The 20,625-nt window shown below is 40.2% G+C and overlaps 1 protein-coding gene across 2 annotated transcripts in view; it reads left to right on the top strand.

The window, feature by feature from the left end:
- LOC111514556 (cationic amino acid transporter 2) overlaps nt 1-20,625 on the top strand; it is a 98,113-nt gene that overhangs the window by 650 nt on the left and 76,838 nt on the right. The window contains exon 1 of one of the 2 annotated variants that reach the window (XM_074170460.1): nt 19,162-19,244. The exons of the other annotated variant lie outside the window; for it this stretch is intronic. The gene's annotated coding sequence lies outside the window, so the exon portion shown is untranslated. Of the gene's footprint in view, nt 1-19,161; nt 19,245-20,625 lie in introns of those variants that run through there. 2 annotated transcript variants of the gene reach the window in all.

Below are 20,625 nucleotides of genomic sequence, written 5' to 3' on the forward strand. Positions count from 1 at the left end.
GTAATATTTTGCGTATTGCCTATGGCACTGAAGTTAAAGTTGTTTTTGAGTTTTTGATGGATATAAAAATGATGGAACTGAAACATTTGAGAGAAATCGATAATTTACTTGAAGAATATACACGGATGGCATCTACGAGGTCGGGCTATTAAATAACGAGACTGCGCGCCTAGAGGGCGCCCTAGAGGAGTGGAGTATTTGGAAATCTCTATTCACTTACCAAAACACATTTTCGTCACGATTGTAGTATTTGTGCAGTAGCGATTTGAAACGAACGTGTTTTTTTTTCGTGTCGAAAACTACGTGTTTCAAAAAAAAAAGGGGCAACGTATCAATCTCAAATTTTTCGTTGAAATGAAAAAAGCTCCGACTGAGTGCTATAAATTGTTGCAAGATGCCTATGGGGACAGTTATCTATCTCGTCCGCGTGTTTTTGAGTGGTGCAAGCACTTCAGTGCGTGCCGAGAGAGCATGAATGTCCAAATCAAAATTCAAGGCAATGTCGATCGTTTTTTCGACATTAACGATATCGTGATGACTAAATAGGTTCCAGACTGTCAACCAGACTTACTATTTGTCAGTTTTGGCAACACTGCGAGATTGAGTTTGTAAGAAACTGCCCGAATTGTGGAAGAACAACTCGTGGATTTTACAGCAGGACAACACACCTGCCCATAACGCGCTATCTGTGAAGAGGTATTTGGCCTATAATTGCACTCCAGTGCTCGAACACGCGCCGTACTCGTCAGATTTGGCACTGTGCGACTTTTTTTGTTTCCGAAGATAAAATCTGCTTTGAAAGGGACCCGATTTGAGTCGATGGAGACGGTAAAGCAAAAAACGGCAGAGGTCCTGGAGGCCCTCACCAAAGAAGACTTCCAGCACTCATTGATCAATGGAAAAAACGTATGGAAAGGTGTGTGGCGAGGAGAGGGGAGTATATTAAAGAAGAGCTTTCGAATGTAGAATAATTTTTATAATAAAACCCTTTTTCATAACCAATCTCGTTATTTAATAGCAAGACCTTGTATATCCAACTAATAGATCGATTAATTTTCTCTACAAAAAAAATCGGCGAAACTCATTATCAACTTTCAAGTTGTCGCGGCAAATGATACTGGTATTAGTGGTATTGATGGCTTCACCACTTGATGATGAAAAAATGTTTTTAGACGCCTTACGAATTTATTTCACATAAACCATGTTGTACTACATCCGCTTATTATGATAAAAGAAAAAATGACTTCTTCTAAATTCTCGATAATTATCTGAAAGTTACTTGCATCAGCTGAAATGTTCAGCTGGTTGAAGTACCAAGCGGTGAAGTAATCTTCAATGAAGGTAATAATTGTATTCTCACAATGTATTCTGACAAAAACTTGAACGAAATGCTGTACAAACATTTCATAGCATCACCTCCAGAGAACAATGTCGTAAGTTGTTTTCAAACATATACCGAAAAGACAATTTGATTTTGAATGATTGTAAGTAGTCGATTGGTATTGAAGCAAATTATTGTTGAAAGGTTTACCAACAAACTCACATTCTGTTTACCTGCGAACAAAGGTTCAGGCTGATCAACTTTTTTATATTCGCTATTGGTTTTATTATTCACTATTATTTTGCCAATTTGTTTCGTCTCTGAATACACTATACAACTCACTTCGTTACGTTCGACAGAAGATGCTGAAAACATTGAAAACATGCAAGTTTGATAAAAGAAAAATAATGATCTAATACCTCCTGAATAATAAGGTTGGTAAAAATTAATTTCACAAACTCAATCAATGTTATGTCTATAGTTTCTCTCGTACACTTGAGTTTCATCATTATCATTATCTAATTAGTCAGTGGGCTATGCTTGAAAACTGGCAGTAAACAAATCTAAAGAAATGAACTTTAAACGTTCAAGCCAGTCTCGAATATACCTACACAGTAGGTTGAATGGACTGAAGCCTATCAGAAAACAACTACTCCCCTGGCTAATCTCCCCAAAAGCGTTTTTACCTTGCCGTGGTGTGGGAGCTTGCGTGTCCTGAGGAATTCGCGAGCTATGTCGGCGGTAGCTTGCTACTGGTAGGGTCTCCTTTGCCGAACAGGTCGGGGACGAAGGGACAGACAAAATGGGGCGCACAAGAAACTGAGCGCCAGTCTCTTGTTACATACCGCAACCTTGACCCGTACTTCAACAACCGCAGTGAGGCGTGGCTGCGGTACGCTGCATGAGGATCCAAGATCGGGGGGCTTGCCTTAGTCGGTCGGCCTGCGAGGAGATAACCTCTATAAAATATCGGACAGCTAAGTCGAAAAAACCTCCGGGGCACCTGGTTCAACCACGGAGTAAATGTAAGTCTCTTCTCCACTGGAATGGGCGTTACCCAGCGGAGCGACCCTGGTAAATCGACCCGACTCGTGGGATGGAGATGGAAGATAAAAAAATTACTGAAATAAAAATTGAAACCGTAACAGGTGGAACAAGCACGCTCGCAGACGATTCCGAGGACAAAACACAACACACAGTGGTTAACCTTTTTGGGAAAAGCAGTAAGCTAATGAGATCCCCATTGAATAAGGGACAAGCAGTGTCACTAGGAACACAAGAAATCCCAGTAGATAAAACTAGAACTAAAAAACAAGAAAAAGTGCCACCAGATGAGGAGGCAGAAGAGGAAAGTCCACCTATTATAAGGAAAAAATTTATGCTCGGAGAGAGACAAAGGATACAAAAACGAATAAACGAGGCAGACATAGAGGATAAAAAATGGCAGAGGCCGTGAAAATCAACGTCAACAAAGATAAAGTCATTAAAGACTCTGTAGCCAGACTCGTTAATATTAGTAGTCAGCTGAAATCTGAAAAATACAGAACTGACTCAAAACAACACCATCGGGACTAAACAAAAACAGCACCTACTCACAAACCTGAAGGACCATGTACTGAAAAGGTTATGGCATCAACACAAACATAAGAACCCGAAATACTGACTAACACCAACCCCAAACAAGAAGCAAGCACACAGACAGGGGATGATACTCAAGAAAAAGCTCGGGAGGAACTGCTGGAAAAACTCGCTGACTCAGAAGGCGAAGTACCCTGTGAGACATTAAAACAAATCACGGGACTCAACTGGGTAGAAGAAGACTTTCAGAAAACAAAAGTGGTAAGCGGCAACCCATTTTACACACCGGTGGATTGGGACATCGCTGTACTAGTCGACCCAAGAACGGAAAACGATTTTATCAAACGAATGAAGGACAGGTCAGGCATAAACAATATAATGGAGAGCTATAAACCGCCTCCAGGGAAGATAGCATACCTGAGAAATAGCAAGGAAACTGCAATAGAAGAGGAGGAAGATGAAAATACAATTTCCCACAGATATACATTCCTGGTGGGAATCGATGGAAATGAGGAGAAGGAGGACAACCACGAGATATACAAAACTCTCAGTGAACTGCGAGACCTCGCAGAAAACCATGGAAGGAGAAGACTAGCAATAACAGTTGCCCATGACAAGAAGTGGAAATACCTGCGAATCCTAACGGAATGTGTCCTGAGAAACAGCGAACTTGAAGCATCTATCTATCTCAAAGGGAAACAGAACGGAGCAAGTAAAACCCTAAAAGAAGAGATAGAACGAATAGTGGAGGACAAAGCTGCAAACAGAAATAGCGACAGGAAAAAAGGCACTACTGATAGGAAACCTGGAAGAGGTGAAAGAGGCAGTGAAAAATGTAATACCACAGATAGAAAACGAGCAGCTCACTGTGTATCTCAATGGCGGAAATGAAAATCGAAGAGCCCGCACAGCCACACTACTGGTCTCCAGAACAACAGCGGACAAACTGATAGACATGGGCAGAATAAAAGTGGGAAGGACAGACTGTAGTATCAGGGAAAAGATCACTCCTACAAGACGCTATATATGCCTCAAATACGGACATGTAGCGAGAGTGTGCAAGGAGCAAAACCCCAAGCCTAGAGAGGAAACTACTATGAAGAGAAAATGCCTAAACTGCTTCAAGATGGGGCATCTAGCAAATGTATGTACGGAAGATCCACATTGCCTTGTCTGCGAAGTAGACGGCCACAGAGCGGATTCCATGAAGTGTCCAAGATATAGAGAGGCAGTGGAAAAAATAAAGGCTCGAGTAAGGAAAAGTCCGAAAAATAAGAAACAGGCAAAGGGAGAAAAAAATGGGTCAACATAAAAATACTACAGGGAAATCTTATGAGAAGGAGGGTAGCCATGGACATAATGTTCAAAATATGCGAAGAGGGGGGAGTAGACCTAGTGATTATGTCAGAACCAAACAAAAAAAAGGTAGCCGAGGGTGGATGGCGGGTAGACACCAAAACAGATGTGCTGATCAAAGTCATAAACAACAAAATAAAAGTTCGCAAAATAGGAGGGGGACCAGGCTATGTCTGGATAGAACTAGACTCACTGGTCCTATACTCATGCTATATATCCCCAAATATAGACATGGTAACTTTTCAGACCTATCTCAATACGCTCAGGAGCGATATGAAGAAACATGTCAAATAAATAGTCGTTGGAGGGGACTTCAACTCAAAATCCTACCTATGGGGATCAAATGTGGAAGACAAAAGAGGACAAGCTCTGTCTGAATGGATAGCCGAAGACGATTTAAAGGTATATAATACAGACGAGGAACCTACCTTTGTGCGCGGAAGAGCGGAATCGCATATTGATGTCACCTTCAGTACAAACAAAATCTGCAAGAACATACAGAACTGGAGGGTTCTAGAGGAAGAGAACTTGAGCGATCACCACCATATACTATTCGAAATTATTGACCAAACCAGGAGAAAAGACTCTAATAAACCAACAACGAAAGGCTGGAAAATAATAGAAGGGAAAATGGAGATACTGTGCCAGGAAGTGGGTAAAAAACTAAGAGAGGAAATCAACCCGCCAACACCGAAAAAACTCACAAAAATACTTACAGACTCCTGCGATAAAGTATTTCCAAGTAAAAAACAACATAACTATAGGAAACCAGTATATTGATGGTCTGCAGAAATAGGATAACTCAGGAAAAACTGCCTTGGAAAAAAAAGAGCCATGGTGAGAGTAAATAAAAAAAAACCACGAGAATAAAAAAGCAGATGCCATGAGGAATATGATGGCTGCAGAAAATCTCTCAACAAAGCAATATGGGAGGCAAAGAATAGGAGTTGGAAGGTGCTCCAGAATGAAGTAGATGCAGATAGATGGGGAAAAGGATACCAGATAGTCACAAAAAAAATCATAACCACACAAACGATAACGATGACAGACAATGAACAGAGAGAAATAACTCTTTTCTCAGAGCACTCAGTAACAGAATGGAAAAAACCCATAGTGCACCAAAATGAAGTCCCTAAATTCAGTATAGAGGAATTGCTGGCAGCAGTAAAGAAGACCAAGGTAAAGAAGGCTCCTGATACGGACAGTCTGACAGCAGAAGTGGTCAGAGTAGCAGCGCAAAAGTACCCGGATAAAGTGCTGGAGACTATGAACGCAGCACTGATGGAGGGTAACTTTCCGAAGGAATGGAAAACCGCGAGGCTGGTACTAATCGAGAAAGAAAGTAAAGCAGGAAGCACAAACAAGGCGTTCCGACCCATATGTGTGTTGAATGTCCTGGGAAAGCTGCTAGTAAAATTGCTGCTGGGAAGACTGAAGATAAAAATAGAGAGAACGGGCGGGCTATCAGATGAACAGTTTGGCTTCCGAGAGGGACGATCTACAACGGACGCACTGGGGAGGGGAACGAAAACAGCGGAGAAAACCATAGACGGGTCCATACCATAAGAGGAAGCTGTGCACTTTCATAACCATCAATGTGCAGAACGCATTCAATAAAGCACCGTGGAACGGAATACTGGAGGAGCTGCACAGGTGAAAGATCATCCCGTACCTCCTTAAAATGTTAATCAGCTACTTCGAAGAGAGATGGCTGATGATAGGAGTAGAAACAAAAATGAAAGTAACAGCATCTTCAGTATACAAACCCCGGATGGAGTCAGGCTAGTAGGCTTTGCCGATGATGTGGGGATTATGGTTACAGCCAAAACGAAGGAAAACCTACAAATGATAGCAAATCAGACTTTACAAAATATTGCAGAATGGCTCCATCATAAGCGATTGAGACTAGTCCCACAGAAAACGAAAGCAGTTCTCTTGGTAGCAGGAAGAAAAATCAAGACCATCAGCCTAGAAATTGAGGATACCGTGGTGGAGAGCCAGGAAAAGGTGAGATATCTAGATATGCTGTTGGATAAAAACATGACAATGGGGGCTCATATAAGGAGAACAGCCGAAAAAGCTAACAAAGCCCTAGCGGCGATAGGAAGGCGGATGCCCAAAGCTAGAGCTATGCAGCACCAATCTTGCACAAGGCTCTACAGAGAGTCAACCGAAAAGTCTTGCTAAGCACTCTATATAACTGGAGCATACAGAACCGCATCCACTAGGGCACTTTTAGTAGTAGCACGGATTCCCCCATCCACATATGGGCTAGACAAAGAATGGAAGAGAGGTCAACTGAGAAGACCAACGCTAACCCGACTATGCTCGAAAGATGGCAGGAATGGTGGCAAGGAGACGCAGACACAGGACTGTGGACGCGCAGAGTTATCCCGAATATAGCTCCCTGGTTTTCGAGGAAGCATGGTGATACCACGTACCACCTGATACAGCTTCTAACAGGGCACGGGTGCTTCCAGACTTACCGCAAACGCTTCCATGTAAGCAATAGCGACTCATGCATATACTGCGAGGAAAGTGACACCGTCGAACATACATTCTTCACCTGTATAAGATGGCATCAAAAAAGACAAGAACTGGAAACGGTCACAGGTCAACTAACTCCAGACAACATAATAAACAAGATGCTGGAGGATGCAGAAATTTGGACTAAGATAAGCTCCTTGGCCAAATACATAATTGACACGAAGGAGAGAGACATCAGGGTGAGAGAAAATAGACAGCGATGAGGAAAAAAAAACTAAGAACAATAAGCATCCTCTTTCTGAAGTAATGCCCCAAAGCAGTTCCAGAAAGAGCCACTTGAATGCTGAAGAGGGGTTTTAGTGGGTAGGCTGTGACAGAGTCATGGATTCCCACACTTCGAGCAGGAGCGTTCCCGTCAGGAAAAAAAAAACTCCCCTGGCTAATACCACGAAGTGTGTTGAATAATATCCGACAGGCGTCAGTGAAGAAATCTTCACAGAAAATTTCCTGCATATGCAATTGGCAATACAACTGAAAGAGTCGACCTTCAATTTTGAAACGGGCACACTTGCAGACCGTGTTCGGGCTCATTATCCACTCATCAGTGCAAGATAGTGGCCGTCAGTGCAAGGTAGTGTATATCATCAACATAAAATCGATGATTTCCGATAATTGAAAATCAAATTCATTCAGAGTATCATTCCTCGAACTGAGCTGAAGCATACAACAAACAACATGTTTGTCGTCGCCCCAACTGCCTGTGAACGACGTTACCAACTGCATATCAGAAATTTGCCCAATTCCTCGTATAAGCAAAGAAAACTTTCCACATATAGTCAGTAGGGATACTTGAAGACTGGCTATAAATCAAATCATCTAAAAGAACAATTCGTTTAGGCCAGTCTCAACTCCCTACACTGTAGGTTAATAGACTGACACCTATCAGAAAACAACTACTTCCCTAGCTAATAACACGAAGGGCGACTTTATGTTGATAATATACACTACCTTGCACTGACGAGTGGCCAAACAGCCCGAAACCAGTCTGCAAGTGTGTTCCAATAATTGAAACTCTATTGCGGCAGTTGTATCGCCAACAGCATATGCAGGAATACCTTCAGTGAAGAATCCTGTCGGATATAATCCAACTCCCCTCGTGGTATTAGCCAGGGGAGTAGTTGTTTTCTGATAAGGTCAATCCATTAACCTAAAGTGTAGGGAGTGGAGACTGGCCTGAACGAATTGTTCTTTCAGATGATTTGATTTATAGCCAGTCTTCAAGTATGCCCAACGACTATATGTGAAAAGACAACTGAAAGAGTCGACCTTCAATTTGGAACGGGCACACTTGCAAACCGGGTTCGGGTTCATTAGCCACTCATCAGTGCAAGATAGTGGCCATCATCGACCTAAAGTCAGTGATATTCCATAATTGAATTTTTTCAGAGTATTTCATTCGTCGTCTTAAGTTGGAACGAACAACAAACATGTCTCTCCATCTAGTGGACGAGGTACTAATCAACTGCATATCCATCCGAAATTTGCCCGATTCCTCTGAATAAGGAAGGAAAACTTTCTTATCAGTCAGTGGGCTATGCTTGAAGACTGGCTTGAACGTTTAGAGTTCATTCTTTTAGATTTGTTTACTGCCAGTCTTCAAGCATAGCCCACTGACTAATAAGAAAGTTTTTCTTCCTTATTCACAGGAATCGGGCAAATTTCGGATATGCAGTTGGTTAGTACCTCGTCCACTAGATGGAGTGGCATTTTGTTTTTCGCTCCAACTTAGGAAGAGGAATGAAATGCTGTGAAAGAATTTGAAGTTTCAATTATGGAATATCATTGACTTTAGGTCGATGATGGCCACTATATTGCACTGATGAGTGGCTAATGAGTCCAAAATCGGTCTGCAAGTGTGCCCGTTCCAAAATTGAAGGTCGGTTGTATTGCCAATTGCATTAGCAGGAAATTTTCTGTAAAGATTCCTGCACTAACGCCTGTTGGATATAATCCAACCCCCTTCGTGGTATTAGCCAGGGGAGTAGTTGTTTTCTGATAGGCGTCAGTCCATTCAACCTTCTGTCCATATATATTCGAAAATGGCTTGAACGTTTAAAGTTCATTTCTTCAGATTAACATCTTCATCTTTAGATTAACATCTTTAACGAATATGTATATCAATCAAAACGCGAAGAAATTAAAATATGAATAAGTATGTTCTTGCTGCAAAACGTTTCTGGTTTCAAATAACAAAAAAACTATATCTAATACAATGGCAGACACTTATGGTCATCAAAATGTTACTTGAGCACTTTCGGTGAACGCGCGTTGCGATTTTAATTTTGGAATGACAAAATTTTTGAAGGTGAATAATTGTGAATTTATGAAATATCACATTGAATAAATATTCATTTTTCAATTAGAGTTTATGTGTTACAAAGCTTCACTATTTATGAAGAAAAAATAAACTGTAGGCTCTTCGCCAATTAATTTACTAGACATCAAACCATTTAAATGTGGCTTCAAACATGTTGATACTTGGTGGTGAACAGTTCTCAGTATTGTTGCAGTGAATTATGATCCCAAAATCTGTTGCGTTAATTTTTCTGGGATGTGTCGTCTGAATTGTTGATAGAAATAATGCGAATCGACGAATCGATCATTGTTTACTGAATCAAGCGGTTTAAAATTGTACGAATTACACATGATTTTTGAGTTACAAAGATGTAGATGTCGATTTCATCAAACACTTTTTGGAAATCCTTATCCTTAATTAGTATGTGAAAAGGTCATGTCTTTCCTTAACGAAATGAGCTGTGTCATGGTCGCATTCTGTTAATAATAATAAGCTCATCTTGCATTTGCTCAGATGCCTTGCGGTACCCGACAACATTGTGAGATGCATTGAACAACTGAACCACTCAGGCGAACTCGCTTCACCATAACATCTGGTCAAGCAAGAGTCCAAACAGGGTGGGTCACTTTCAGAAGGGGTGTATTTCAGGGTGATTCCCTCAGTCCCCTTCTGCATCTCACTATTGCCATTATCCGTTGCGCTCAGAAATACTCGAGGGAATAACTGTGGCAACCCCGGAAACCGGAGGAACAAGGTCATCCATCTGTTTTATAAGGATGATCTTAAACTTTATGCCTCTGGAGAGAATGATCTCCATCAGTCCTTGAGGGTGGTGGAAGAGTACACCCATGCTATCGGTATGAAATCCGGGATAGACAAATGTGCAATGGTCCATCTCAAAAGAGGACTATGCGTGGACTACGGAGAGAATGTACAGCTCGTAGATGGAAGCATCCTACACCATCTGGATGCTGGAGAGACGTATACTTACTTCAAGGTGGAACAACGCCACTCACAAGAGGTAACAGCAGTGAAAAATTCTCTCCGCGGCAAGTGTCAGCATAAATTTCAACAGATCTGGTCATCGAAACTATCGAGGAAGAACAAAGTTGCTGCAACAAATATGCTTGCCGTTCCAATCTTACTCTACTCGTTTGGAATAGTGAAGTGGACTCGGGAGGAGCTGTATCAACTCGACGTGAAGACCCGAAAAATGATACATCTCTATATAAGTTTGCATCCCAAATCGTCCGTTCCACGGTTGTACTTCCCCCGACAACAGGGAGGCCGTGGACTCTTGAGTGAGTTTGGAGTGTCTACATGACATAATGGTACTGGATACAGCCTGTAAAGTCGTCAGGAGTTCGGATCCCCTTCTCTGCATGGTCCGTGACCATGAGAGAGCAAGAATTGGAGCATTTCTCTTTAGGGCAGCTGCCCGAGCAGCTGATGAACTCGGTATAGTTTTCGACTCTGAACGAGGTGACCACAACTCTGTCACCGAGTTGGAACCCGTTCAGCAAAAAGCTCAGACAAAAGCCGCAGAGATCATCTTACTTCTGCGGAGACACAAAGATAAGCCAATGCATGGGGTCTTCTTCAATAACATTGGAGACCTTGGCTTATCAAAGCGCCTGACGTTCGCTTTTCTCAGGTCGAGTCGGCTGAAGTCGGAAACTGAGGGGTTCATTATGGCTTGCCAGGATGGTGTCTTCAACACCTTAGTCTACCGCAGTCGCGAATTATATTTCTCGTTCACACAAAAGGATTTTTAAAAACTTTTTATTTGAACAGAGTAACAATTAATAACTATGAAATATAAGTACTGGCTATTACAAATCAATTGCACTTATTTATATATAAATTATTGCCGACTTTGCAGATATCAGCAAAATAATTGATGTCGTCTTCGGGTCATCGAACAATATCCTGCTGATGTAAGGGGTTATCGAACTGTAACTCGCGTGATGGGTATAGAGGTTCCTGACACAAGGTGCAGGGCCTGCCGCGAGGCGCCCGATATCCTAATGCACTTGCTATCAGCATGTCCAGCATATGCGGTCTCGGACTATATCCATCGACATAACGCGGCCCCGAGAGTGCTTTATTACCATATACGGCACTCTTATGGTATTGACGAGACACTGGTGTTGCCCTACGCTCGGGGGATATTGAATCCGTTATGGGGAACGAGAAGTGCCGAATCTATTGAAACTATTCGTTTCCCACCCTCAGGCTCATACAAGCTAATAAGCTTGATGTAGTCCTTCTTGACCACCAGAGCAAGACGATAATTGTCATGAAGTTTTCTGCTCCTGGCGAAACGAATATCGTCCGAAAAGAGGAGGAAAAACGGATAAAATTTTGAAGATTTTCTCTTCGAACTCCGCAGACTCTATCCAGACCTTTCTGTCAAGAAGGTTGTTCTGATTATTGGAGTCCTTGGTGGAATGATATTCTCTCTACTATCGAATCTTAAAATCATACCTGATTGCCGCACTGAGGCAGAAATCTTAGCCGTACAGATGCAGAAGGCTGTCATTTTTGGCTCACTGCGCTTGCTCAGGGCACATGATTCTCGAACCCAATGATTACTTACCCCACGGTTGTGGGGAGTGGTCATTGGTTGATAATGCTGGCGCGCCCTCAGGAATGTATCGGGGTTTCGGGGGATAGGACCTGACCAGCGTACACGACGGTAAATAATAATAATAATAATGATATGTTTATTCATCAACAACACTGAGTTAGTACAGTTCATATCAGAAATCATATGTGAAAGAACAAACACAAGAACAGCCATAAGGAATAATATCCGCGCATGGCTGTAGTTCTGGCTATAACTCCTAGTGATATATATATACAATATATATATATATATATATATATATATATATATATATATATATATATATATATATATATATATATATATAAAGGGAAATAGAAAGTGGGGTTACTCTCGCAATATTGACTATGCTGTACCAGTTCTAAAGAAGGGAATTGGATTTCGTGTCGTGCATGAAATGAAAGAATTTACGAAATAATTTCCCAAACTCTTCAAACTACAATAACATATCTACTATCCGTCGCCCATTCCAAACTTCCGAATGAATCGAAACTTTATTATTTTTTGCATTCTTTTTCTATTTAGCCGCAATCGACAAAATATGTCGATCGACATTTCGAATGGTTTTCTGTCGACTATCGGTAAAATCAAAGAAGATTCAAGTCGAATCTAGAGGGACGCGCCATTCGACGTTCGAAATCGAGTAACAGATTTTTAAATCAGTGTGTCGTTCATTCTGACAAAATGGAATGTGAAAATGACAAGGTAATAGCGTTTAGTAAAGCATACAATCTAAAATCAAATCTTTGGAACACTGAAATCAATGAATATAAAGATCGAAATATAAGGCACGATGCCCGGATGGAAATTGTTTATGAATTTGATATAGAAAAGCAAGTGGTAGAACAGAACATAAAAAAATCTCCAGTCAGTTAGTGAGAGAAGTAAATACGAGATAGCAATGAACCTGGCAGTGGCACGGAATATTATATATTCAAAAGCAAACGCTTTACTTTTTTTAGACTCGATAATAACAAACGCGACAAAAGCAATAATGACTTCCTCTTTCAACATTCTTGTTTCCACTTCGACTGATCGGCAAATTTGTCTACTCAAGTGTGAACAGGTGACTGTTTTAGATTTGTTGGTGGTCAGTGTAGATCGACTTAGTCGGTCGACATTTTCGATCGACACCTTTGACTGAGTTTTCACTGTGGACGTTGTCGACTCAATGAAGACGCCGCTATACGTACCTAGTATAGTGATTCAATGCTGCTGCAAGCTTGATACACAAGCATGAATCAGTATGTAGATATCAGCTTCTTCGTAACACTTGTAAAGTATAATGTACCCATTTATAACTTCACTAGCGATCCGACCCGACCTCGCACGTGTAACAGAACATACAGGATGTTTCAAATTCGATTCTCACCATTGGGATCTCGGAAACTATAAGAGATACGAAGATGGTTGAATTCAGACAAAGTTGTGCATTTACCTGACTAATAATATGCCGTTGAGAAAATTCTGAAATTCCGAGTACATCCGGAGATATTCGGAAAAAAATAGAAATTTCGGAAAATGGTTTTTATTTGTTTCTGGCTTTACTTTTCGACGGATTCGAAAATAAATTGTCCTTCCTCATTGACACTTTTTCCCTGCTACATAATGGTGTTTTCAGATTTGCTATCCGACGTTTCACCTTCCGGCCACCATCATCAACTTTATTTTTTCTTATAAGCGCTACATTGGATTCTTTCTGTTTTGAATAGAACCAGATTTTACCTTTACAATGATGTTGTAGCATTCGAAAATGCTACTATTTTAACATTTTAAAGATTACTTGAGGTTCAACAAAAAATTTCTTGAGAAAAGTTATAGGTATCTCTATGAAGCCGAAAAGGTATGGAAAACGAAATTAATGTTAAACTTTTCAAGAATGGATAGCGCTCAGAAATGTTCAAACACAGTCCAGAGTAACGATAAACTTTTTGAATGCAATATTGATTGCCTATTTAACGTGATTTCCAATAAATCTTTCTTTTATAAATAATGAATCAAAATCATTAGCTCAATTTTTATTCACGAAAAAGATTCCAGTTATAAATACAGTCAGAATTTTATTTTTTATTTATGATAACGATTCAAAGATAATGGTGTCAATCAGTGATTGACAGAAATCGAATTAGTTAAACAAAATCAGCTGTTAATACCTCAGTATATTTTGATTTGAAATGGCTTCTCTTGTCTATAGATATCAATTCCTCTTTTCCTTATTCTGTTCATCGCTGGTGATTACGCCTCTGGTCATATTCTTTTTGAGTCGGATCTTTTCATATTCAAATTTCAAAAGTCCATATGCCAACTCTATCTCCCAGAGATGGCACCCTGATATTCGTCCCGCCGCTATCTGCGCAAATGCGAATAGTACGTAGATGACCACTAGATCAGAGTTTAAGGCGAGTTCATGAAGAGTGGATGCGAATGTGTTTTGAAAAAATCACGAGCCTTCAATAAATGGCGTTCTGAACCGATAAGTTCCATTTGTCGATTTGAACACTCCTCCATAAGATATTCCTCTCGAAGTTGAATCATATAAGATGATTAAAACACCTCTTGGTAGTTTTTTGTGTACTACCTGCTCCCTTTTTTATTTCATAAGTGAAGTTGAAGTTGTGGAATCTCTACTTCCGAATTGTAAGGAATAAAAAGTCTCTCGTTAATTTTTTTTGAAGTTTTAAACCTCCTCCAGTGGGGTTGTAGGGACGGTTACACACTAGTACAGGATCTCCGTGGATTGGAACTATTGATACTCAGTCATTTGCAATTTGTTCCTGCTGAGGATCCCTTGAGCTGTTGTTGTTCAGAAGGAAGGCGGAAATTAAACCCAACCCAGATTTTATGTTCATCAGAGTCGCTTGTCCAGGAGTAACAGGCCAGATATATTACTTTAAAATAAATTTAATTTTCTTAATTTTATCATTTACCTTAATTTCATGAAATTATCGCCCACCTTGCGATCACCCAGTACTGGGTGATCGCAAGGTGAAGATCTGTGTAAAATTTAAAAAATGGTATTGATCCCTTAGGATAAAATATTAATGGTATCTGTATTCCTAAACAAGAAATTCAATTATAGCCGATTAATTGGACTCCGAATAGTAATTGATTGCTCCCTTTTATATTTTCAGGTTGCTCAAGTGAATGCAATATTTTTGTCAATTCACCCTGGCAGGGCGAACTTTGAACTCTGATTATTGCATTTAGCCATGTGGCGCCCATTACATAATTTTGTACTGTTCTCAGTCAGATGTACACTCAAATGCCTTCGACCTTAATTTTTGCTCACCAAGATGAACAGCTGCCGGAGCTGCACTTTATTTCCAACTGAGAGGAATAAACGTTGCAATGTATCATAAGTTATCATTCTTTTTCGAAAAATTAGAGATATTGAAAAAAAAGTATTCTTATCATGGATAGGCTTTGACTTTGATGTTTCTAAATTCGACTTTCAATTTGTTACACTCAATGACATTTTGTTATTGTACAATTCATTGAATTTTTGGCGAAAAATGGCTTTCACGAATGAAGAAAATAAAGGTAGGATACAGATTTATTACAAATACGATAAAAACAGTGTTAGGACATCGCATCGGAAATGTATTTAAACTTATATCCCGATAGACGGCAACCACATCGAACTATGTTCAAGTTATTGGATCAAAATCTCACCGAGTTTGGTTCGTTTGAAAAGCCAATGAAAAAATGCGGAGACAGAATCAACAATCAAAATTTGATAAATGAGGTGTGTATGAGGTAAATTAGACATTGTGTCCTTTTCAATGAAAATAGAAGTTTGAACAAATAACAGTAGTGAACTAAAATGTAAAATCTGTTTCAAATCTGTTTTTCCGTTGATCAGCTGTCGCCCCCATACGAACGACAACTCTCAGAAGTTGAGAAACTTGTGCGAGCTGAGGACTAACGAGGTCTTACTTTTTAACGTGTGATTCCTAACACGGTTGCAGAATCATCCCAGCTTCAACCAAATAAATTTTCTCGAGAAAAATATCTGGTCGAGGCGGGAATTGAACCAACGGCCTTCCGATCGTGAGTTGGGTGCACTACCACCTCGACCAATTCCACAAAGATGAAAGTAAATCACAGCAAATGCTCAAAATGCTGGCCTTGTTCATGATAACACAACTGTGCCCTTCTTCGAATATTATTTACTGCACGACTAATTTCCCTCCTCCTCAATCTTTTGAACTCTCTAACAATGCTGTGTTGAAGGTCACCAAGATTTTGATATTCCCTCTGACCATAAACTCTATTTTTCAGTGGGCCCCATTAGAATGTATCAATAACAATTAAGTTTGGAGACCTTTCTGGCTACCTCATAGGCCCATTATTCCTTATCCATTCATCACCAAACCTTTCAGTCAGGTAATTAGATATTCGTCTGGTAATGTGCGGTGGAGCACCATCATGTTGAAACCAGATGTTGTTATAGTTAGTCAAAGGTAAATCATCGAAATAGTTTTCGAAACTCGACAATAAAATCTGGTGATAGGTTTCTCTATATTCAGAATTCCTTCAAATAAATGAGGACCCAAAATTGTATCTTTGTAAATTCCTGCCCACACGTTAATACTAAATCGCACTTGAGGTCGAATTTCTCGAAAGTGACTGGGATTGTTTACGCTCCAAATGTGTTCGTTATTTCATTTGAATATCCCACAATTCTTTAAAGTGATTTCATATGTCCATCTGTACACTTTCCAAGGAAACAGGAATTACAAAATGCTAATCGCCTTTCGGGATCAGCTAGATGCAATGAGATATGTGTATTTTGTATGTCATATGTCTCCAAACACTTGTATGATAAATATTCATTTCGGAGGAAATTTGACGTGTAGATTGCCCCGGGTTCATGTTTATCAGCAAATTATAAATCTTTACTGAAAAGGACACAATGTGTAACTTACCTCATATATACCCCATTCATCAAATTTTCTTTAGTTTTCTGGTCCACTCTGTCTTCGTATTTTTTTCTTAGCTTTTCAAATGAATCGAACTCGGTGAGATTTTGATCCAATAACTTAGTTCGATGTGGTTGTCGCATTTCGGGATACAAGTTTAAATACATTTCCAATGTCCTAACTCTGTTTCTATCGTATTTGTAATAAATTTGTATCATATCTCTTTTTTCTTCATTCGTGAAAGCCATTTTCGCCAAAAATTCAATGACTTGTACAATAACAAAATGTCATTGAGTGTAACAAATTGAAAGTCGAATTCAGAAACATCAAAGTCAAAGCCTATTATGATGAGAATTAATTTTTTTCAATATCTCCAAGGATGATAACTTGTGATATATAATTGAAAAGGTAAAATCTGATTCTATTCAAAACAAAAAGAATCCAATGTAGCGCTCATAAGAGATCCCAATGGTAAGGATCGAATTTGAAACACCCTGTATATGCCTACATTTTTGTTTTCTATAATAGATGTTCATGAAGAAGGTTCCGTTTTTACCTAAGGGGCGTGTTTTCAAAGATATAAGGAAGCAAACCTTTTATGCTTTCTAGAAAGTGATATTACACTCCCGAATATTCCAATGTATTCGAAAGCATTCCACAATATTCCAGAACATATCAGAATGTTCTGAACATTTGTAGAATGTTCCAGAATAGTTTGGAACGATGGCGACAATCTCAGAACATACTAGATCTTGTCGTACTATCAAGGGAGGTAAATGTTGTGGTAGTCCTCTAACCCCAAAAAAAGGTTTCCTTTTTCATCTGAAAGGCATGCTTGTGAAGGTGTAAGGGCTGGAAGTTTCGCCCTCCAGAAATTTGTAGAATAGTCCAGAACATTCGAGTGTGTTCAAGAGCATTCCACAACATTCCAGAATATTCTCAAATGTTCAAAAGTAGTCTGGATCTTTGAAAACAGCCCAGGTCATTGTGGAACATTCTAGAATAGTCTTATGTAACAGGAATATATAAAGCAAGATCCGTTGACCTCTTATAATTCAAAGTGTATCCATTATTTCGAACTACCACACAATCGCATATCAACTCCCGGATCGAAGCAGGATACATCAGCTAGTTAGATACTGTAATAATAATGTAAAACAAAACCAACCTACGTGTCATATCTATTTGTCAGGCCACTTGATTTTTTGGTCTACAGCATTAGTATTAATTTTCAGATATTATTTTGGGCAATTATAACTTGCATGAAATACTAAAGGAAACTTTAGTATTGCATGCGATTTGATAACGATTAATACCGTATCCGCTTACCATTTACCACATTATATATAACCATAATTTTAAACATTGAAATGGGTTGGAAACCAGAGGCCAAACACAACGCCTTTATGATTCAACACCATACAGCGCTGTTTCGACCCGCCATAAATCAGTGTGCTAGATTGAACCACAAATGCGTTGCTGTAGCTACTTAACTGTCATTAATGAGTAAGCCTGCGTAAGTGGGATCGATATCTTCCCTTATGAAGACGCTATCTATGGGATTGACAGAGAACTTAATCCTTGGACATCAAAGATGAACAAGGCTTCCCAATGCGATCATTAGCAAAGCCAAGCTTCGACATCGACCAACAATAAACTCGTTTTTAATGCAGCTTTTACGGTGAGGCAACCAGTTGAAAACCAGATAACAAACATAATGCATTTATGATTCAACACCATATGTCTATCAGTGGTGCTAGGCTGAATAATGCATGCATTGCTGGACTCAACTGTCCTTAAAGGACAAGCTCGAGTAATTGAGAGTGATGACATCTCCTCCTACGAATACGTCAGCTATGGGATATACAGATAACTCAATCCCTAAATATCAACGATAAACGAGGCTTCCAAAGGCGGTCAGTTGCAAAGCCAAACTTCGACATCAATCTTTAACGATATTCGTCGTGTCTTTTAGTGCAGTTTTTATAGATGGCGTTTTCGTAAGGGGAGATGTCATCGACCTTAATTATTGAAATGTGTGTAGACATATATGCCACCGCGGACTTTTCTGTAGACCTATGAAAAAGAACGAACAATAGTAATAAGTGAGTTGTTTTTTATACCTCTAAATATTAGTGAACTCTTTCGATGAAAGCTCGTAGTACCATTTATCATGCATACCATCTTCATATTTCAACCAATCCAAATGAAATATTGATATATTATTGATAAAAAATATATGGAAACCCGTTCGATAGTTTTTCATTTGTTGCATTCAGACACACAGTAAGCGCCTTTTCATATGGAGAGCTTCGCGTCTCTCGCTCCCGAGAAAGAAGAAGGTTTTTAGCGCCAAAATGCAACGAGTCCAATGGAGCTTTCAGACGAAGAGCGGGAGCCGCCACGTCAAGCATTAAGTTACACACCAGAGTTGAGATCTCGTAGAGGTAACACCTACTGAAAGTGAATAAAAATGATATTTCCAGTGAAGACAAATCGAAGAGAATGCCAAGAGAGGATATTCAACACGTGTTGGTTGATTCTCTGCGGAGTGCAGATGTGCTGACGTTGTTTTTCTCCTTTGAGATAAGGCAGGTGAGTTGTGATTTGCTTATTTATATCATTGTGCGAGCTGTTCATTGCGTATAAGTAGTCAATACTGTAGATATGTTATTAGCCGGTATGGAGGAACTGGCTACCTTGATTCTGACCCATAACAGGGCAGACATCAAAAAGTTGTTTGAATTAGTTCAAACAAGATTAGAGTCATGCCGTCGAGTGTACGATGAACTCGAATAGCGAGAGAAAAAACTAAAAAACTAAAAAAGTCAAAACGGCAGCCGAAATAAGATTCCCCAAAGCTGCCACGAAGCAACCGTTTCAAACCGATTCTTATAGGATCAAATTCGGAGTCGGAAAACGCTTTCGATGCCGATGCGACAAAATGGCGGTCTATTCGCCAAAAACCACTGAGCACGTGGTAGGAAGCATGACCTCCGCTAAGCCAGGTACCTCAACTCAGGTACCCCAAGAGATTCAGGTACAAAATATGCCTATACACCCCTCCCCAAGAGAGGCTAACAACCCTCAAAGCAATTCCAATGAAATACCTGCAACCACACAGGTACCTCAACAAACACCAAATCCCCCACCTATCACCATCAGGCAGAAGGATAGCTGGACTCGATTCAGAGAGCAGGCTATCCAGGAAAAATTGGTTTCAGAAGGGCCATCAACACGGTTGATGGCATCAAAGTACAGCCAGCAAGCATTCCTGATAACAGGAATATGATGGCCCTACTAGAGAAGTAGAAAATTCCTCACCATACTTACAGTATGGCTGATGAAAAACTCCTCAAGGTAATCTTCCGCTGTGTCCCAGAATTCCTGGACATCAAGGACATAAAAGACGAGTTCATTGCTAGAGGATTCGACATACTGTCAATCTTCCGCATGATAAAAGCGAATAGCAAAGAGTTGCCGCCGGTTATTGTGATGGTTCCCAAAGCACAAAGTCATATCTACGACATAAGAGACAACCTGAACATAAGAGTCCGTGCAGAGACTCAGCGACCTCGAAAAACGGTAGGCCAGTGCTACATTTGCCAAAGACTTGGGCATACGCAGCGGAACTGCAAAGCAATTCATATCTGCGTAAAATGCGCCAGACGTAATTAAACGTCTGAGTGCAAGAGAGACCGACAGTTACCTGCGTAATGTAACAAGTGTAATGGTACGCCCCCATGAGGTAGTCTGTGGCCCCCAGAGGCAGCATATCCCCGCCCCAAAGAGGCTTATCGGGGCCAACGTGACCAGGAGCGGCGTCTCCTACGCGAATGCGGCTCAAGGCTCAAGCAACCGACAACAACAGAATGTTAATGCAGTCGAAGGACTAGTCGCGGCACTAGACCAGCTCAAGAGTCTGATTACCCAGTTTCCGGAGCTACATACGATGTTTGCGGCAAACACTCCCGTC

This window comes from Leptinotarsa decemlineata, unplaced genomic scaffold, assembly GCF_025532065.1.
Source record: "Leptinotarsa decemlineata unplaced genomic scaffold, Ldec_3_MD MMD2_P_RNA_scaffold_9, whole genome shotgun sequence".
Taxonomy (NCBI): Eukaryota; Metazoa; Arthropoda; class Insecta; order Coleoptera; family Chrysomelidae; genus Leptinotarsa; species Leptinotarsa decemlineata.